Genomic DNA, 16,646 nt, shown 5'->3' with positions numbered 1-16,646 from the left:
GATTTCTGATCAAGCTGCCTCTGACGTATATCATGATTATACCAAGATATCTTTTGTATCCTTCAGATAAGTAATCCTTATGTGATTAACCCAAGAGGTGTTGTGACTGAATTTTCCATTAATCAAAGGCCATGTGTCAACCCAGGGCAGTATTGCTTATTATTCTCGCAGAAGCATCAATTTCAACACTCCACCATTAATCACTAGATCAATGCCCGAGGGGGCCACATCTCATTCTCCCCTTTTAAGGTCAGAGAGTCTAAGTTTTATTTTGGAAAACATAGGGTACTTCCTCCATATTTCTCTATCACTGTAGAAAAATGGACAGCAGCCCGACCCCAACCCACCCCCACTGAGAAAGAGAGAGTAATATTAGAAATAATACAGTTAACTTCATATAGTATTACTAAGGAGCACAGTCAATTTGGTCCTTGGGCAAGTATATATGCTTCACACAGAGAAAAGCCCTAAACCTGGGCCCATTAACTGCACTTGTAACTCAAGTAACTTTTCTCACAGACACATGTCAATGCTCATATAAAGGTAATGACATAATTAATAACTACCCCTACAACTAGAAAAATCAATCCCAAGGTTGTGATCTCTTAAAAGTTAAGCATTTCACATTCTAGTATATATATATATACATACACACACACATACACCCTCACACACACACATATGTAACAGCACTTAAAGATGGTATTAAGCCAGGTGTGGTGGCACATACCTATAATCCCATTGGCTCCAGAGGCTAAGGCAGGAGGATCATGAGTTCAAAGCCAACCTTAGCAATTTAGCGAGGCACTAAGCAACTAAGTGAGACACTGTCTTCAAATAAAATACAAAAAAGGGCTGGATGTATGATTAAGTTTTTAAGTGCACCTGAGTTCAATCTGGGGTACCAAAAATTATATATATATATATATATATATATATATATATATATATATTATATATATATATATGGTAATGAGTTGTGAGGAGGTGTTTTGGTGTAGGTAAACAGTGCTTCTTCAAAGTAACATACCTGGCAGGTCTTACCAAGGCCCATCTCATCTCCCAGGATGCAGCCATTTTGACAGTGGAATCCCTGGGCTAGCCAGTTGACTCCCTTCAGTTGATAAGGGCATAAATGAACTCCTAGAAATAAAAAATAGAGCAAAACCAGAGAGCAGACATTTCAGCACATATGTGGGCTAAGCTCTAAGGCTTTGAATGAAGAACATGGCTTACATTCCCTTAATGTCAAACTTTATTGGCTCTATCTTTTATTGGGACATTCTATGTATACAAACATTAGTTGATTTCCAAATTTCTTTTTGGGCAGACTTGGGTTACCATTCAAAGCCCTGAAATAGCCAGTCACTGTTATATAATCTTCTTGATCAATGAGAAACTCAGCCTGGGATTTGTTCTATAATACCCAGTCTCAAGCCACTGTCCTTTTCTGGAAATAAGTATTCCTGGAAGTGATGTGACAAACAACACATGGACTGTTCATATGCTTGCTTAATGGCACTCATCTAAATCTGCCATTCCTGCTATATTGTCCCTTAAAGAAAAGGGGGACAGTAAAACATCATGATCCTGAATGCTCCCTTTCTGTTTACAAAAACCTAGCAAAATTAAGGGACCAATGAGATCAAGCCTAGGCTGGAAAGTCCAGATACATATCATCTTGAGGGACACTGGCTTTCTCTATGCACACTGGGCACTAGGGCAAGTTAGTGTTATCTGTAAAAAGCTACTTTCTTGCATGTATGCTGGTCATACACACAAACTAATGCTGATGTCACTGCTTCCTCAGTCTAACATGTAAGCCTCCTCCCTTAATGGGGCTGGGCAGAGAACTGAGGGCTCTGTGGAAAGGATACATATCACTTGTTTGGCCAGAGCCACCAGGCAAAACACCAGGAGCAAGAGAGGTACTGCTTGGAGAAGCACCTTCAGGGACCCAGATGCTATCTGTTCAGTCTGTTGCCACGGAACTCTTCCTGGAACCGTCACTGATCTGTTAGAAGCTTTCCCAGATAAACCATGTCTCCCATGCTGTCTCCAGCACCTTATTTGGCCTCCCCACAACCTAGTACAACTGGGATGTGGACTGCTCCTGCTAAAGGACAAAATGAAAACAGGACTACACTGTGCGCCAACAGAGAAGCAGGGTTAAGAATGGAGATGCTGCTACATAAAGGGTGTTTAAAACTGAACAAGGATGGCAAGACACTATAAATATTTATGTTATATATATATTTATAATTATCTCTATAAAATAAAAGTAAAAGGTTGATGGGATGGGGATGTAGCTCAGTGGAAAGAGCACTTGCGTCACACATATGAGGTCCTGGGTTCGATCCTCATAAAATAATAAGTAAAAATAAAGATATATATTTAAAAAAGTAAAAGGTTAAAGTGGTGGATAAAGAGTGACCCTCAAAAGAGTTCATGCACAGACCTCAGAATCAGTGAATGTTACCTTATTTGGCAAAAAGGACTCCACAGCCCTGACTAAGGTTGAGGGCCTGGAGGTGGGGAGACGATACTGAGTTACCCTGGATTACCCAATCTAATCACTCACCCTTTACCAGATGTGATTAGGAGGAGGTGACTATAATGAGGCAGTCCAGGTACCCGCGCCCAAAAGACCTTGCCATGATTAACCTTCCCCTCTTGTGAGATCAGGATGCCTTGCAGTTTGAAGCTTCCTCTTGTTCTAAATGATCTGTTGGCTCTCCAGAGTCAGGCCTCTGTTCTAAAACTCCAGTCAATGTCTGGACTATGATATTCTACAGAAGTTTTGCAAGATATTATCACTGGGGAAACTGAGGAAGGTTCCATGGGATCTCTTTTTTTAAAACTGCATGTGAATCTGTAATTAGTATATAATAACATGTTTAATTAAAATGATATGAAACTATACAAAGATAACAATATTTAATACTTAGAAGATGACTGCAAAAGTAAAAAAAAAAATTATCCAAAAAGAAGTTAGACAGAAAAGGATTTAATATAGGGAATTAGGTCACCATAAAATTTTTTGTAGGAAGGGCTGGAAAAGCAGCCCCCGGCTTAGCTTCCTGGTACAACTGCTGGATAACCATCACAGAACTGGCTCATGACGGTGGTATCTACCTCCAGGACCAGGAATCCAGGAACCCACCAAAGGCATAGGCTATTTCCCCAAATGTTTTACAAAGAACACTGCTGGAATCAGGAAAAGAAAAATCTTAGCTCACAAACAGTTTCCCAAAATATCCATTTACTTTAACAAACAGGATGACCAGTCGCTACCCTTGGGTCCAGTGTTCCCCCTCTTCCCTGCACTGCCTGGTAGTTTACACCCCGACTGCTCTTCCCAAGGCTTCCCCGGCGACCCGCCACCTCCGCAGTCCCCTGCAGTCTCTCCGGGTCACTGTGGCGGACCAGCCGCGCGCGCACACAGGCCCCTCTCCACCCGCCCACCACCCTCTGCGGGAAGCCGGCGGCACCTCGTTTCCCGAGAGCCACTGAACCGCGGGAGCCACTGAACCGCGGGTGGGACCCCACAGTCAGGGGCGGGCCGAGCCCTCTCCACCGAGCCGCACAGCCCCCCCCCCCCCACCAGAGCTTCCGTGAGACGACTGACGGCGACTCCGCCTCCCACGGGCGCCGCGACCGTCCCAGGCTCCCGTGAGGAACGGGCCGGGGAGGCCTGCGAGGGTCACTGCGGTGTCTCCCCAGGGCAGGACGGGACCCGGACTGACCGCGCAGGAAGGCGCGAGCGTCCCTGGTCCGAACGTGCGGGGAGGACAACCACCCAGCGGCCAGCCACCTGCGGGGCGCGCAGGCTCCTTCAGGAGAGTCAAAGGGGCGGTGCGTCTTCCAAGTCGGACCGCAGCGCCACCCTCACAGCCAGAGCGCCTGGACCGGGGTTTAGGGCCCCACCAGGCACATTTCCTCGCCAACCCCCCCCCTACCCGGAAGTGCCCCAGGCCGAGCTCCACCCACCCCCTACCGGTGGAGGGGAAGCCCCGGCGCCCACGGGGAAAACCTCCTTGGAGACCCCGCTCCCGAAAAGTTGGTGTGCACCACGTGGCGTGTCTGGGCGGCCCTTCTCCTGCAGCCCACTTACCTGTCAGGCCGCACTGCTGTAAGTCCTGCTCCTGCACCCTCGTCCTCATCGCCTCCGGTTGGCCCTTCGCCTGGAAGGCTACTAAGAAGCCCGGCACTTCGCCCTCCATCTGGCTGCAAGAGGCTCCGCCCCGTGCGCTGGGTGTGCACAGCCTTTCCTGTGAGCCCCGGAGGACCCTGGGAGCGCCGCTTTTAACTGAATTCTATATTTTAGTGATAGTATGAAAATACTAACTGAAATCTATACTTCAATTAAATAATAATATGAGCCTTATAATTCTGTATTTGTACGTTTAAGCAAATGCATACTATTCTTATCATGTTTGGACTTCTGCATACCTTTCTGTTCTTCGTTTTTGGGTGGATTACTTTCTCTTAAGTCCTCTTTCATTCTTTCTTGTGCTAATTTTTTTGCTTCTTGTTTTTGGATCTTTCTTTTCAATTTTCTGTCTTCTTTCAGTCTTAGCTTCTCTAGGCTGATAAACATTTACAATTAGTGACAATTTACCTTTGTTAATTGCTCAATGAACTACTTTCTGTTGCCTACTATAGAAAACATTCTCCAAGCAATAGGCTGTGACTTTTAATTAAGAAAGCTATGTATAATTTGTATAGATGTTATTTCCATGTACATAATGTATATAAATTACTGTGTAGGGTAAATAAGAATTGTACATGTACTCTGCAAGCAAGATCCCATAATAAAATATTATTTTCACCCAATAACAACATGGGAATTTGGTTGATTTGGTTACACTGATTCCTTTTCAACAAATAATTCTATACATCTTTTCTTTTGTTTTTTCTTGGTCACAAATTATAAGAAAAAAAATCACTTTTTAGGATGAAAAACAAGAAGCAGGACAGAAAAGAAAAGAAAAAAGGATTGGAATTATTTGATCTGAACAGAAAGATACAGAGGTGAATAATTTTGACAATACACTAAGTATTTCAAGGTAAGAAATAGTCATTGGTTCAAAATGTTTAAAGTGGAGAAACATAAAAAAGCAAAAATGCTTTTGAAATTAAAAGCCAAAAGCTAACTATATAATTTTTGTTAAATGCCAAATCTGTTGATAAGTAATTTCATAACATGAAATGTTATAATTTTACTTACAAGTTCCGCCACTAAATAGTGACTTTTTCAAATTTTCAGTATTTAATCATTCTAAAGCTAGTTCTGTTTTAAATATCCATAAAAATAATTTTTAAAATACTTATTTATATATGTGTACACAGCCAATTTTAAAAAATAGCACAATTTAGAAATCTGCATTTAACAGAGTTATATACTAAGAGACAATATAAAAACTACTGATTGATTGATAAAAATCTTACCTAGAACATTTCTGTTTCAGAATAGGTCTTGGAGGAACCTTTTCTTTTATGACCTTGTGTTCAAACTTAAATAAAACAAAGACATTCAAAATTTGTCTCATACTCCCATGACATAAAGCACAAAACCACAAGTAACAAATATTTCAGAAGCACACACAATGTTCAATTTGATACAGAACAGTGATGATGTTTTGACCCAGACAAAAGCCCAGAAAGCTTTAGCAAAATAATTTACTGAAAAGAGAAAGAAGAGAGTAGACACACTTTATGAAGAAACTTTAAATAATTAAGGGTAAGCAGAAGATCCAATAAATTATATATATATATTATAATTTACCCACTCCTGCCACATTCAGATGGTGATGTTAAAGGTAATCCCTCAAGGCACTCTTCCCCTTCTCTAAAACCCACACCTCCACCACTACCCCTTTTGGGGTATTAATAAAATGGAAGTTATCAAAAAGAGTAAAACCACAATATAAAAAGTATGCTTTTCCTAGGAGGAAATAAAAGAATGTGAAAATGCTTCACTGCAATGCATGTCCTAATATTTATTTTCTAAAATGATATAACTTTTTTTTTCTTACAAAAGACGAGATTCAAATCACACAACAGGTGTAAACATTTTGGTTACAAATTTAATAAAGTTTCTCCTTTATTAGATACTTACTTCACATTTAACTTGACCACCACTGCTAAAGATGATAATCTTAGAAATGATACCTTCACAGTCAGGGGTAAGACAAATTCCTTGTAGAAAATCCTATTTGATTTAAAAGAAGAATGGTATGTGTAGGAGGGATAAATCTATGCATGTATACCAATTTTTTAAACTACTTTTTTAGCTGATGGACACAATACTTTTATTTTATTTTATTTTATTTATTTTTGTGTGGTGCTGAGGATCGAACCCAGTGTCTTACACATGCTAGGTGGGTGCTCTACCACTGAGGCACAATCCCAGCCCCAACACATATACTATTTTAACCACAAAGTACATTCAAAATATACCATGAAATTTCCTTTAGGGAGGCAACGAAAGTGCCTGATTGCTGCTATTTCAGAGCCTTCTTATAGGAAGACTGTATCCACACGTATGGGGCAGACCTGTCCCTGTGACTTGCTTTGTGGTAAAGGAAGTCAAACTGCCATAGCATACACCAGGTCTAAATGAGCACTCTAGGAAACACAGTGTGAACTGGCTATTGTTCTTTTCCCTCTGTTAAAGAAACATGTTCCAAAAAAAGTACAACTTGGATTTGGAAATAAAGAACATGGCCACAGAGAATAGACCCGGCTGCAGCTCAATCCTGGCCAACAACGACAAAACTTCAGGACAAGTAATATAACCAAGAAAAGACCCTCTCATTGTTAGTCATAATATTTGGGTTGTATATTACTTCAGCATATCATAGTGAAAGCTGACTAATTAATAGAAGGTATTTAGAATTCTGGAAATGGTTAAGACAACTAATGGAGAGTATATAGCTTACAAAACTCAATGTAAGTAAAAAGACAGTAGAAGTGGCTCCAGGGTTACAGTTATATCTCTAGCTATCTATGTGAAAATTAGTTTCTACCAAACTTAAATAATTCCAACTGCTAAAAGACACCTAATATAATCACATTTTTCCCACTAGAGATAATGGTTTGCATAGGGCTATTAAAAAAGGCTTTTTGTTAAGTCCACAGATTATATATATCAGAAATAAACATTGTAACAAGGAAATAAGACTGTAAAATTGTGCCCTCTTCCAAAGTATTCTAACTAATGGATTAACTAATCATTATATTGATAATAAGAATAAACCCCTGAGAAATGGCAGTATAAAATTTAAGTTAATTTCTTAGGACAAATTACCTTAACCAATTTTGGTAAAAAAAACTAAAATGTTGGAACCTTAATTCTACATCAACGCTTTCAATCTATGATGAGCTGAATTGTCAGTGCATAATTTAAGATCTGTATTTTAAAACAAGAAAAAATTAAATTTTTATTTCTGATTATAACATCACAATACAAAAGTTAGTTAAATAATTTTTAAAGGCCTCTACAGTTACTCCCTTCATACTTGTATAAAATTTAAAAACTCATTTTCCACTTTATTGTTAAAATCATAACTTAAAACTTTCTAATGAAGTTTAGAATCCTCAAGAAGGAATTTATATTCACTTGAAGACTTTTTAAAATTTTTTTTAAACATTCAATATACATATTTTAAAAATCCAGACAATCTTTATTGTGGTTTACACCTTGTCAATTTTATCATTAAAGGTGGTTGTTTTAAACTTCCAGCAGTTCATGTGAAATTCTATATTACAATACTGGCAATAGCTGATTCGTATAAAACCCTGGATTTCAAAACATTTTAATTCACATTTTAAAGATGTCTATGCACATGCACTTACTCATTCCCTCATAGCACACATATTAAGATAAAAAGAACTGTTGCATTCACTTGGCAGATATAACTACATAATCTATCTCCTTGAAGAGGGATAAAATACTCTGTATTACAAAATGCTGAGTTCTATAGATACAGAACTTGGCAAAAATCTTCATTTCCACAGCTGACATCTGCATTAGCCTTTACAGAATATCAAATATCTTAACAAACATTTCATCTGATCTACTAATCTAAGAGTAGGACAGTTATCTTCCTGAATAAACCAAAAAGTTAATCACTTAATTAAGCACAAGTTAGGTTTTTGGGTTTAATTCAGTGATTGCACTGGCCTTTATATTCTTGGACTCAATTTTTTACAAGGCATTAGAAATCCAACAAATTAGAGGTAACAATCTCACTTTGTTTCTATGTTCCTAAGGAAGAGGCAGTTACATGAAACATGGCTAGAGGAGGAAATAAAATTAGCTAGCCTGTCTTCTATGGTCACCACACCAGCCCCAAACATTTATTTCAGTGTCCCTGGCTTCCCATGTGAGATGACCTAAAAAAGTCCAGGGTAAGGGGCAAGCAGGGTGACAACTTGGGTGCCTCCAATTACAGAATTTATTCTGGATTCATTTTTAAGGCATGACTTTGCAAGTTAATGTTCCATTGTACATTTCATTTTTTACCTTAAAGTCTGGATCAGTTATGTATATCTGGATTTTGGAATATCCATGACACTTCTGATAGCAACAAATAGCATCTGGCACTGGAGGTAACCTGCATTCTTCAACAAATTTCTCTAACAGCATCTAAAGCAAAATAAGCAAATCTGATAGTATCACAACACTGATTTGTCAATAAAAAATGCTTGTGATTCCTCTTGCCATCAAAACATTTTTAGCATAGAAATGAATGTTTTTACCCAGGACAAATTATATGTATACAATTTTTAAAGATTTTCCTTTTAAAAGGAAGCTGATACAAAGATATGTAAACAAAGAGAAATGAACAAAATTCTTGTTTTTAGAATTTCAGTCAGAATCAAAATCTTGTCCTCTGTTATCATCAAAACTGGTTTTGTAATTTATAGTTTTTATAAATCTCCTTTAAGAATCAAGAGGGAAGCTGGGTGTAATGGTGCATGCCTGTAATCCCAGTGATTTAGGAGGCTGGGGCAGGAGGATCACAAGTTCAAGGCTAGTCTTATCATCTTAGGCCCTAAGCAACTTAGCAAGAACCTGTCTCAAGATAATCTACAAAAAAGGGCTGGGAATGGCTCAGTGGTAAAATATCTCTGGGTTCACAGCCCAGAAACCAGGAAAAAAAGGAAAGAATTAAGAGAAATCGAAAAATTAAGATAAAAATAAGCCTTAGGGCAAGCCTGAAAATCCTATGATTCATCTCTTTCTCAATGTAACTTGATCTAAAATCCTAACACTCACATTCATCTATCTCTGCCACATGTATTTGTTAATACTCTAGAGAATTAGAAGCCCCCAAGAGACTAACACCATGCTTTCAGTACTGGTTTTTTGTTGACAATAACTTGTATATCTCCATCCCAATATGGTATAATGAGAGAAAAATCTAATAATCTCTGTGCTTTATTTTTCTGTAACAGCTTTGTTGATATAAATATAATAAAACTTACATAAGAATACAGTTCAGTGACTTTTAATATATCCAAAATGTTGTACAACCATCACCAATCTAAATTTAGATCATTTTCATCATCCAACAAGGAACTCAATACCATTAGCAGTTCCTCATCTTTTTCCCCTAATGCCCAGACCTAGACAATCTATTTTCTGTCTCTGTACACAGATTTGCCTATTCTGGATATTTCATATATACAGAATCATACAGCATGTGATCTTTGTGTCTGGCTTCTTTTATTTCGTACAGTGTTCGCAAGATTCATGCATGTTGTATCATATATCAGTACTTATTGTTTATCTATTCATCAGTGGATACTTGGGTTGTTCCCCCTTTGGGGCTATTATGAATTGTGCTGCTATAAACATTCATGTACAAGTTTTGGGGAGAACATGTTTTCCTTTTTTTGTACAAATCTAGGAGTGGAACTGCTGTGTCACATGGTAACCCTATGTTTAACTATTTGAGGAACTGCCAATCTTATTGTCCCAAAGCAGCTGCACCATTTTACATTACAACCAGCAAAGTATGAATGTTATAATATTTCCATACCCTTGCCAACACTTAATATCTATGCATATCCTCAGAGTATGAACCAGTATCTCACTGTGTTTTTATTTGCATTTCCTTAATGGTTAACAATATTGTACTAATGGGTTATCACTATATTTTCTTTGCAGATATGTCTATTATATACTTGTATATTCGATTATTTGTCTTTTTACTATTAAGTTGTAAAAGTTGGCCCCTGTACTTTTAAAAGCTTCATACAAAAGCAAGTTCTGGTATATGAGATAAAATTTATTAGTTTTTCTAGAATTGGTAAAGCATCCATATGGCTCCAAAAATGACACTAAATTCATAATTCAATTCATAAACTCAGGTACCATCTCAATAATTATATTAATATAATAAAACAGTAATACTGTACCTCCCTCTAAGTACAACCAGTACAGCATCCTGCTTAATAACACATGCTCTAATGTCAGAATGCCTGAACTCAAGTTCCAGCTCTACTACTTCCTTGATGCTTAACCATGAGCTCATCACTTCACCTATCTAAACTGTAAAATGGAAATGATTTTACAATCAGATAGAAAGAAAGGACACATCATTTTAGTAATGAAGATAAGAAAAGTCTATGACATTATTGACACATTAATTCCACAGCCAGTGACTTCTCTCCTAACTACAGAAGGAAGAAATCACCCACCTAAGGCAGAGTGGTTGGGGAAAGGGTTGGTGAGGATGCAGCCTTTCTTTGGTCTTAAGATGAATGATTTGGACAGACTGGTTGGAACCCAAGAGTAGAGTTCATTTATAAATACTAAGTAAACCTGTACAATCTTAAGAGCTCTAGCAAGATAGAAGGCTAGAAAATGACTGCAAAGGCAGGCTGGGGTGAGTGTTCGCAAACCCTTTGCTTCAGATACCCATGAGTCATCAGGCTAGCCTTTATCCCACTGGCAGGAATCAAGCCTCTGTGTAGCAGGGGAGTGACACATTCAAAGCTACATGGAAGAGTGAGCATGGCAGAAGGACAGAGAATATGTGCTAGGTTTGTGGGGACAGCACAGAGCCAATCAAGGTCAATGAAATAAGAAGGGTGGAGCCCAAGCTGGCTTCAGTAGCTTCAGAAACGAAAGGTACAGGTGTCTTAGTGTAATTTCTGCTTGTGAGGTTGGGCGAAACTATTTAACCCTAATCCTGGGATTTCAAGTTCTTTTACTGAACGTGGATACTGATGAGAAGATAGTATTTAAATAAATTAGTTAAATGTGTTGTCTGCTAAAAATGGCCTAAGAAATATTAACAAATTAAAAACTACCATTCTAAAAAAAAAAAAGTTTAATCCTCAAAGATGTTTCACATGGTGTTGGAATCACAATAGGTTAGACAAACACCTAAGTTCCCACTCACTGTAAGCACACTAATTGCTAACGAACTGCAAATGTTCAGGGGTTCAACATGTGGAATTAGACACCAGAGAAGACAGAATGTAGGTAGTAAAAGATAAAAATGGATAGAAACAAAGCCATTCAAAAGAAAACAAATGAGAGAAAGTAAAGAGAGCAACAGGGTATCACTAACTGGAGGCCAACAATTCACTTCAATAACCTTGAAAGGTACTCTATATGAAAGCTTGAGATAAATAACTATTGGGTATAATAACCTTTAGAATCATTAAAAAAAGTCTATTTCCTTAAACTCTTGTTTTAAAAAACAGAGAAGCATTTAATCCACGTGAGAAAGATTTCCTCAAAATTAAAACTAAAAAGGAATTAGCCTAAAGCATTCTTATGGGCTGAATGTGTTTCCACAAGATTTGTTATGTTGGAAATCTAATCCCCAATGGTTTTAGGAGGTAGAACTTTGAGGAGGTGATTAGGTCATAAAGTAAAGACCTTGTACAGGAATTAGTGCCCTTATAAGAGGAGGCCCCAGGAGATGCCCCCATCCTTCTATTATGTGAGGACACAGCAAAAAGTTAGGCATCTACTGTTGGGCACAGTAGTACACCCTGTAATCCTAGCAACTCTGGAGACTAAAGCAGGAGGATCCCAAGTTCAATGTCAGCCTCAGCAACTTAGCAAGACCCTTTCTCAAAATAAAAAATAAGAAAGGCAAGGGATCGCGCTCAATAGTAAGTCCCTGGGTTCAATTCCCATTATCCAAAAAAAGGTCATCCATTAACCAGAAAAAGAGGCCTCACCAGATATCAAAACTGCTGGCACCACAATATTGGATTCCCCAGCCTACAGAAATGTGAGAATTGAATGTTTGTTGTTTAAAGCTACCCAGTTTATAGTATTTTTGCTACAGTAGTTCCAAAGGACTAAAGTATCCATTCTTTTTTTTTTTTTTTTTTTTTTTTTTTTGGTGCCAGGGATTGAACTCAGGGGTACTTAATCAGTGAGCCACATCCCCAACCCTTTTAAAGTTTTTTAAATTTAGACACAGCATCTCACCAAGTTGATTGCCTTGCTAAATTGCTTAGGCTGGCTTTGAACTTGCAATCCTCCTTCCTCAGCCTTCCAAGATGCTGAGATTACAGGTGTGCACCACCACACCTGACAACAGACATCCATTCTCAACAGGAGTTGAGTATTACCCCAAATACAGTGAAAAAATTAAGTTGTTGGGAGACGAAAAAGCCTAGTTCTTTTTATATATAAAGCACAGATGAACATATTGTATGTAAACAGACAAGCAGTACGTATGGTATTAAAAATTTCAGAGGGAGATTGATTAGGGGGAAAATGTAAAAAAAAAGAAATAAAGGCTGCTGAGATTAAGGAAAGGGAGATAATAATGAAAACTTTCAAAAACAAGAAACAAAGGTGGCCTAAAAGTGATTAAGGACAGATCAAGAAATGCTATGTGCTTAAGTGTTCCTTTCCATTCTTCTTATTGAAGTTCCAAAATTAAATGTATTAAGTAATGAAAAGACCAAGCATTGATTTCAAATACTCAATGTTTTCTTAACAATAAAAACTGCCATGTTTATGCTGAGTGTTCCCCAAAAGTCCACGTGCAAAGGCTTAGTCGCTAGGGTGGCAATATTAAGAAGTGCTGTAGAATCTTGAAGAAAGTTTGTTAAATCGCTGGAGAAATGCCTTTGAAGAGGAATGTGGGAGCCTGGTCTTGTCTTCTCTCTCTGCTTCCTGGCTCAGGATATGAGGAGTTTGCTCCACCACATTTTCCCTGCCATTGCAATCCACTGCCTTACCAGCACTGAGCCAATACAGGCACCATATCTTCACATCTCCAGAACTATGAGCCATAATATAATTCTCTTTACATCATAGCTAGCGTTTGCCAAATATTTCATTATAGTGATGGAAAGCTGACTTATACAGAAGCATTATAAATTAAAATGAGAACAAGAGCAAATATAAATGAGGCTTGTACAAATTTTAGGGCATAAAGTTTAGGTAATACTATGACAACTCAGCAACGATTTATATAAGAAAAAATACTCACTTGGTGGTGGTAAAAATTCAGGATGACTGTCACAATCATCTACCTTCAAAGCCTCATCTACCACCTGCCCATGAAAATAAAACTAGTGAGACTGTAAAAATAATATAGCCATTTCAGTTATACCAATACTCAGCATTTATACAAAAGAACTAAAGTCAATATACTATAGTGATCATGCATATCCATGTTTGTAGCAGCATAGTTCACAATAGTCAAAACTATGGAACCAGTCTAGGTGGTCATCAATGGATGAACTGATCAAGAAAATGTGATACATACACACAATGGAGTTATACTCAACTATAAAGAAGAACAAAATTATGCCATTTGCAGGAAAATGTATGGAACCTGAGCACATCATGTTTAGTTAAAGAAGCCAGACTGAGAAAGTCATGGGTCATATATTCTCTCACACTTGGGAGCTAGAGAAAAAATAAAGAAAAAAAGAGGACCGGTCTCATGAAAATAGAAGACAGACCAGCAGAGTAGTGGAGAGGGACCAGGGTGAAGGGAGAGGAAGTACTGGGGAATGAAATGGACCAAATTGTTATATGCATGTATGAGAATGTAACAATGGATTCCACTTGATGTATAATTATAATGTACTGTTAAAAAAAATAAGAATTCAATGGCCGTGTAATAGAATTTGTAGTAGAATATGATAGAATTCACTCAAGCGCTTAAAATATGCATCTAGTTACTAAGTCTAAAAGTATAAGTAAGCATACAAAATGATAACTAGTGACCAGAGATCAAGACAAATGACAAATTCTTGAATGACAATTCTATCTCTGATGCCTAGAACAATGTCTCATGTGGCAGCTATTCGACAATGACTAAACTGAATATTACCACATTATTCCTGTGCTCTTCTCCCTAAATTAATACAGCCTCTTGGAAATTTTGAGGACTTAACGGTATATTAAGAAAGTTCCTTTCAATGCCCATCACCCACCCAATGCCAAAACATCATGATCTTTTCTTTCCTCAAATCTTGAAGAGAAATATAATGTGACTTAGTGATAGCTTCTGAGTGTTGGATGTATATCACAGGTAGAGGAAAACTCAGACACATTTATCTGGGTCACCTGACCTCAGAGGCAGGCTAGAAGCCTTAATGTGGTGCTCTGAAAAAAACCATCAGACCAAGATTGCTACTGAGCACAGCCATGAAAGGGCAACAGAAGCTGTAGATACACCCTGGCAGAGGTGGGGAAGGAGTGCCTCCTAGGCACACCAGCTTAGCACAAGTTGGCTGGTGAGCTGCTACAGTGCCAGGTCACAAACAGATTACAAATCAGAAAAGGGAGAAAAAGACAAATCCAAAACACAGGGAGGGGCAGAAGTGACTTGGCCAACAGACCCCATTGTCACTCATTCCTGAGACTGGCTGGGTGACCTAAAAGGAGGGTATAAAAATGGACTAAATGGCAAAATTATATCTAGAAAAAAATACTTTTAATACCTGTAAATATAGTCAGGCTTGACAGTACATTCCTATAATCCCAGCAACTCAGGAGGCCAAGGCAGGAGGATTCCAAGTTCAAAGCCACCCTCAGCAACTTAGAAAGGCCCAAAATAAAAAAAAATAAAAAGGCTGGGGATGTGGTTAACTCAGTGGGTAAGCATCTCTGGTTCAATCCCTGGTTAAAAAAAAAAAAAAAGATATGTAAGTGTGATTTCAGAAGAAATTCTGTGACTTTAAATATATTATTTTTATGTAGTTGTATGAGGTATAATTGGTTGTAGTTATGAGGAATAATTGCACTACGGATGTGGTTCAGTGGTTAAGCACCCTTGGGTTCATTCCCTGGTACCAAAAACAAAACAAAACAAAATCCAAAACAAGAATAATTTTCTTGATCTCAACAAGTAAGAGTTTATACCACCAAAATAGTTGGTTTCCACTATCACCAACATGTTACTATTAATAGCTGAAATAATTTTAAGTTTTTAACTGAGCTTACCTTTAGATTCTGATTACCACCATTTGCCATCTTGTAGTTAGTATTTTTGAGATCTCTTTCCGTCTCAACAAAGTTAAGTGAAGTACTAAAAGCAGGTGCTGATAAATTCCTAGGTATATAGGCCCTAAAATGGGATAAAAGAAATGACCCCTTTATTCCTACTAATTAATGAGCATTTTTAAAAGTTATCCTTCAAACAAACAGGTTGCAGCAATTATAGCCTTTCTTCCTTGAAAGCAAGGTACCACTGTTTTGAAAAGATCCTCTACCTCTCAGATAAGCCTTTATACATAAGTACTATTTAAAACCAGTTCAAGGCTAGTATTCTGGGTTCTAATATTAAAGTAAATAAATCTTCATGTTTCACATATTAACAGCTTCACTATCCTGTGTGCTTATCAAGGGAGAAAGGCTTAATCTATTTAAATTGCCAAATAAGCAAATGTAGAATCCTGGCTATTTATTTTCTTATAAGCATTCCTAAATCGATTTGTGCTCTTTGAAAAGTATCAAGAGGCTGGGGCAACGTTTCCAGGGCAGAGAGGAAGGGCATGAGGCAAAGGCTGTGTATCAGCTCTCTACTGCCAGGACCCCGTGACCAATTGCTCCCCGTCAAGCACAATAACTTCAAATTAACATTCCACTCCTCTTTTCTCACTAAATTAGGCTACTAATCATCCAAGTGGTTCAATAAAATAAATCTGACAACTCACAGATCACCTGATATTTTGTGTGCAAACACACACACCAAAAAAAAAAGAACCCTCTTATTCTCCCATCCCTAAATTTACTATAGTTGCGCTTAAGTTTTTAAAATGACAAACACAAGTGATTCTTAAGTTCACAGGGCAAAGTAATTCCAAGTAGTAGCTACTGATCTGATATTAACTCACCTGCTTTCATAAAAAGCTTTAATTGGATTCTTATTTGGTGTTCGACCTATAAAAGTCAATCACACACACACACACACACACACACACACACACACACACACAGAGTAATCAATGGATTGGCAAAACAGACTTCAACACATTTTCAAATTTCCTTTAAGCTGAGTTAAGAACATCAAACAACTTTAGAAAGTTGAAAAATAAATCAAAACAATTTTACAATCCTAGATGTCAGTAATTTCAGAATGGTGTCAACAAACTGTTGTACACCATGTCTGACATCCCACTGCATGTGATTACTGACA

General features: G+C 37.9%; 1 pseudogene across 1 annotated transcript in view; it reads right to left on the bottom strand.

The window, feature by feature from the left end:
• The window catches only part of LOC144374199 (transport and Golgi organization protein 1 homolog), a 130,894-nt pseudogene extending 114,491 nt beyond the window's left edge, over nucleotides 1-16,403 (bottom strand). Inside the window, exons 1-9 of the transcript XR_013433664.1 lie at nucleotides 16,345-16,403; nucleotides 15,452-15,575; nucleotides 14,950-15,127; nucleotides 13,485-13,548; nucleotides 8,531-8,653; nucleotides 6,122-6,214; nucleotides 5,452-5,516; nucleotides 4,453-4,589; nucleotides 1,031-1,143 (exon numbers count right to left, since the gene is read on the bottom strand). The product of XR_013433664.1 is annotated as a transport and Golgi organization protein 1 homolog (transcript). The remainder of the gene's footprint in view (nucleotides 1-1,030; nucleotides 1,144-4,452; nucleotides 4,590-5,451; nucleotides 5,517-6,121; nucleotides 6,215-8,530; nucleotides 8,654-13,484; nucleotides 13,549-14,949; nucleotides 15,128-15,451; nucleotides 15,576-16,344) is intronic.
• Nucleotides 16,404-16,646: the final 243 nt, after the last annotated feature.

Source organism: Ictidomys tridecemlineatus, unplaced genomic scaffold, assembly GCF_052094955.1.
Source record: "Ictidomys tridecemlineatus isolate mIctTri1 unplaced genomic scaffold, mIctTri1.hap1 Scaffold_61, whole genome shotgun sequence".
Classification (NCBI taxonomy): Eukaryota; Metazoa; Chordata; class Mammalia; order Rodentia; family Sciuridae; genus Ictidomys; species Ictidomys tridecemlineatus.
This window is presented reverse-complemented; position numbering and strand designations above follow the sequence as displayed.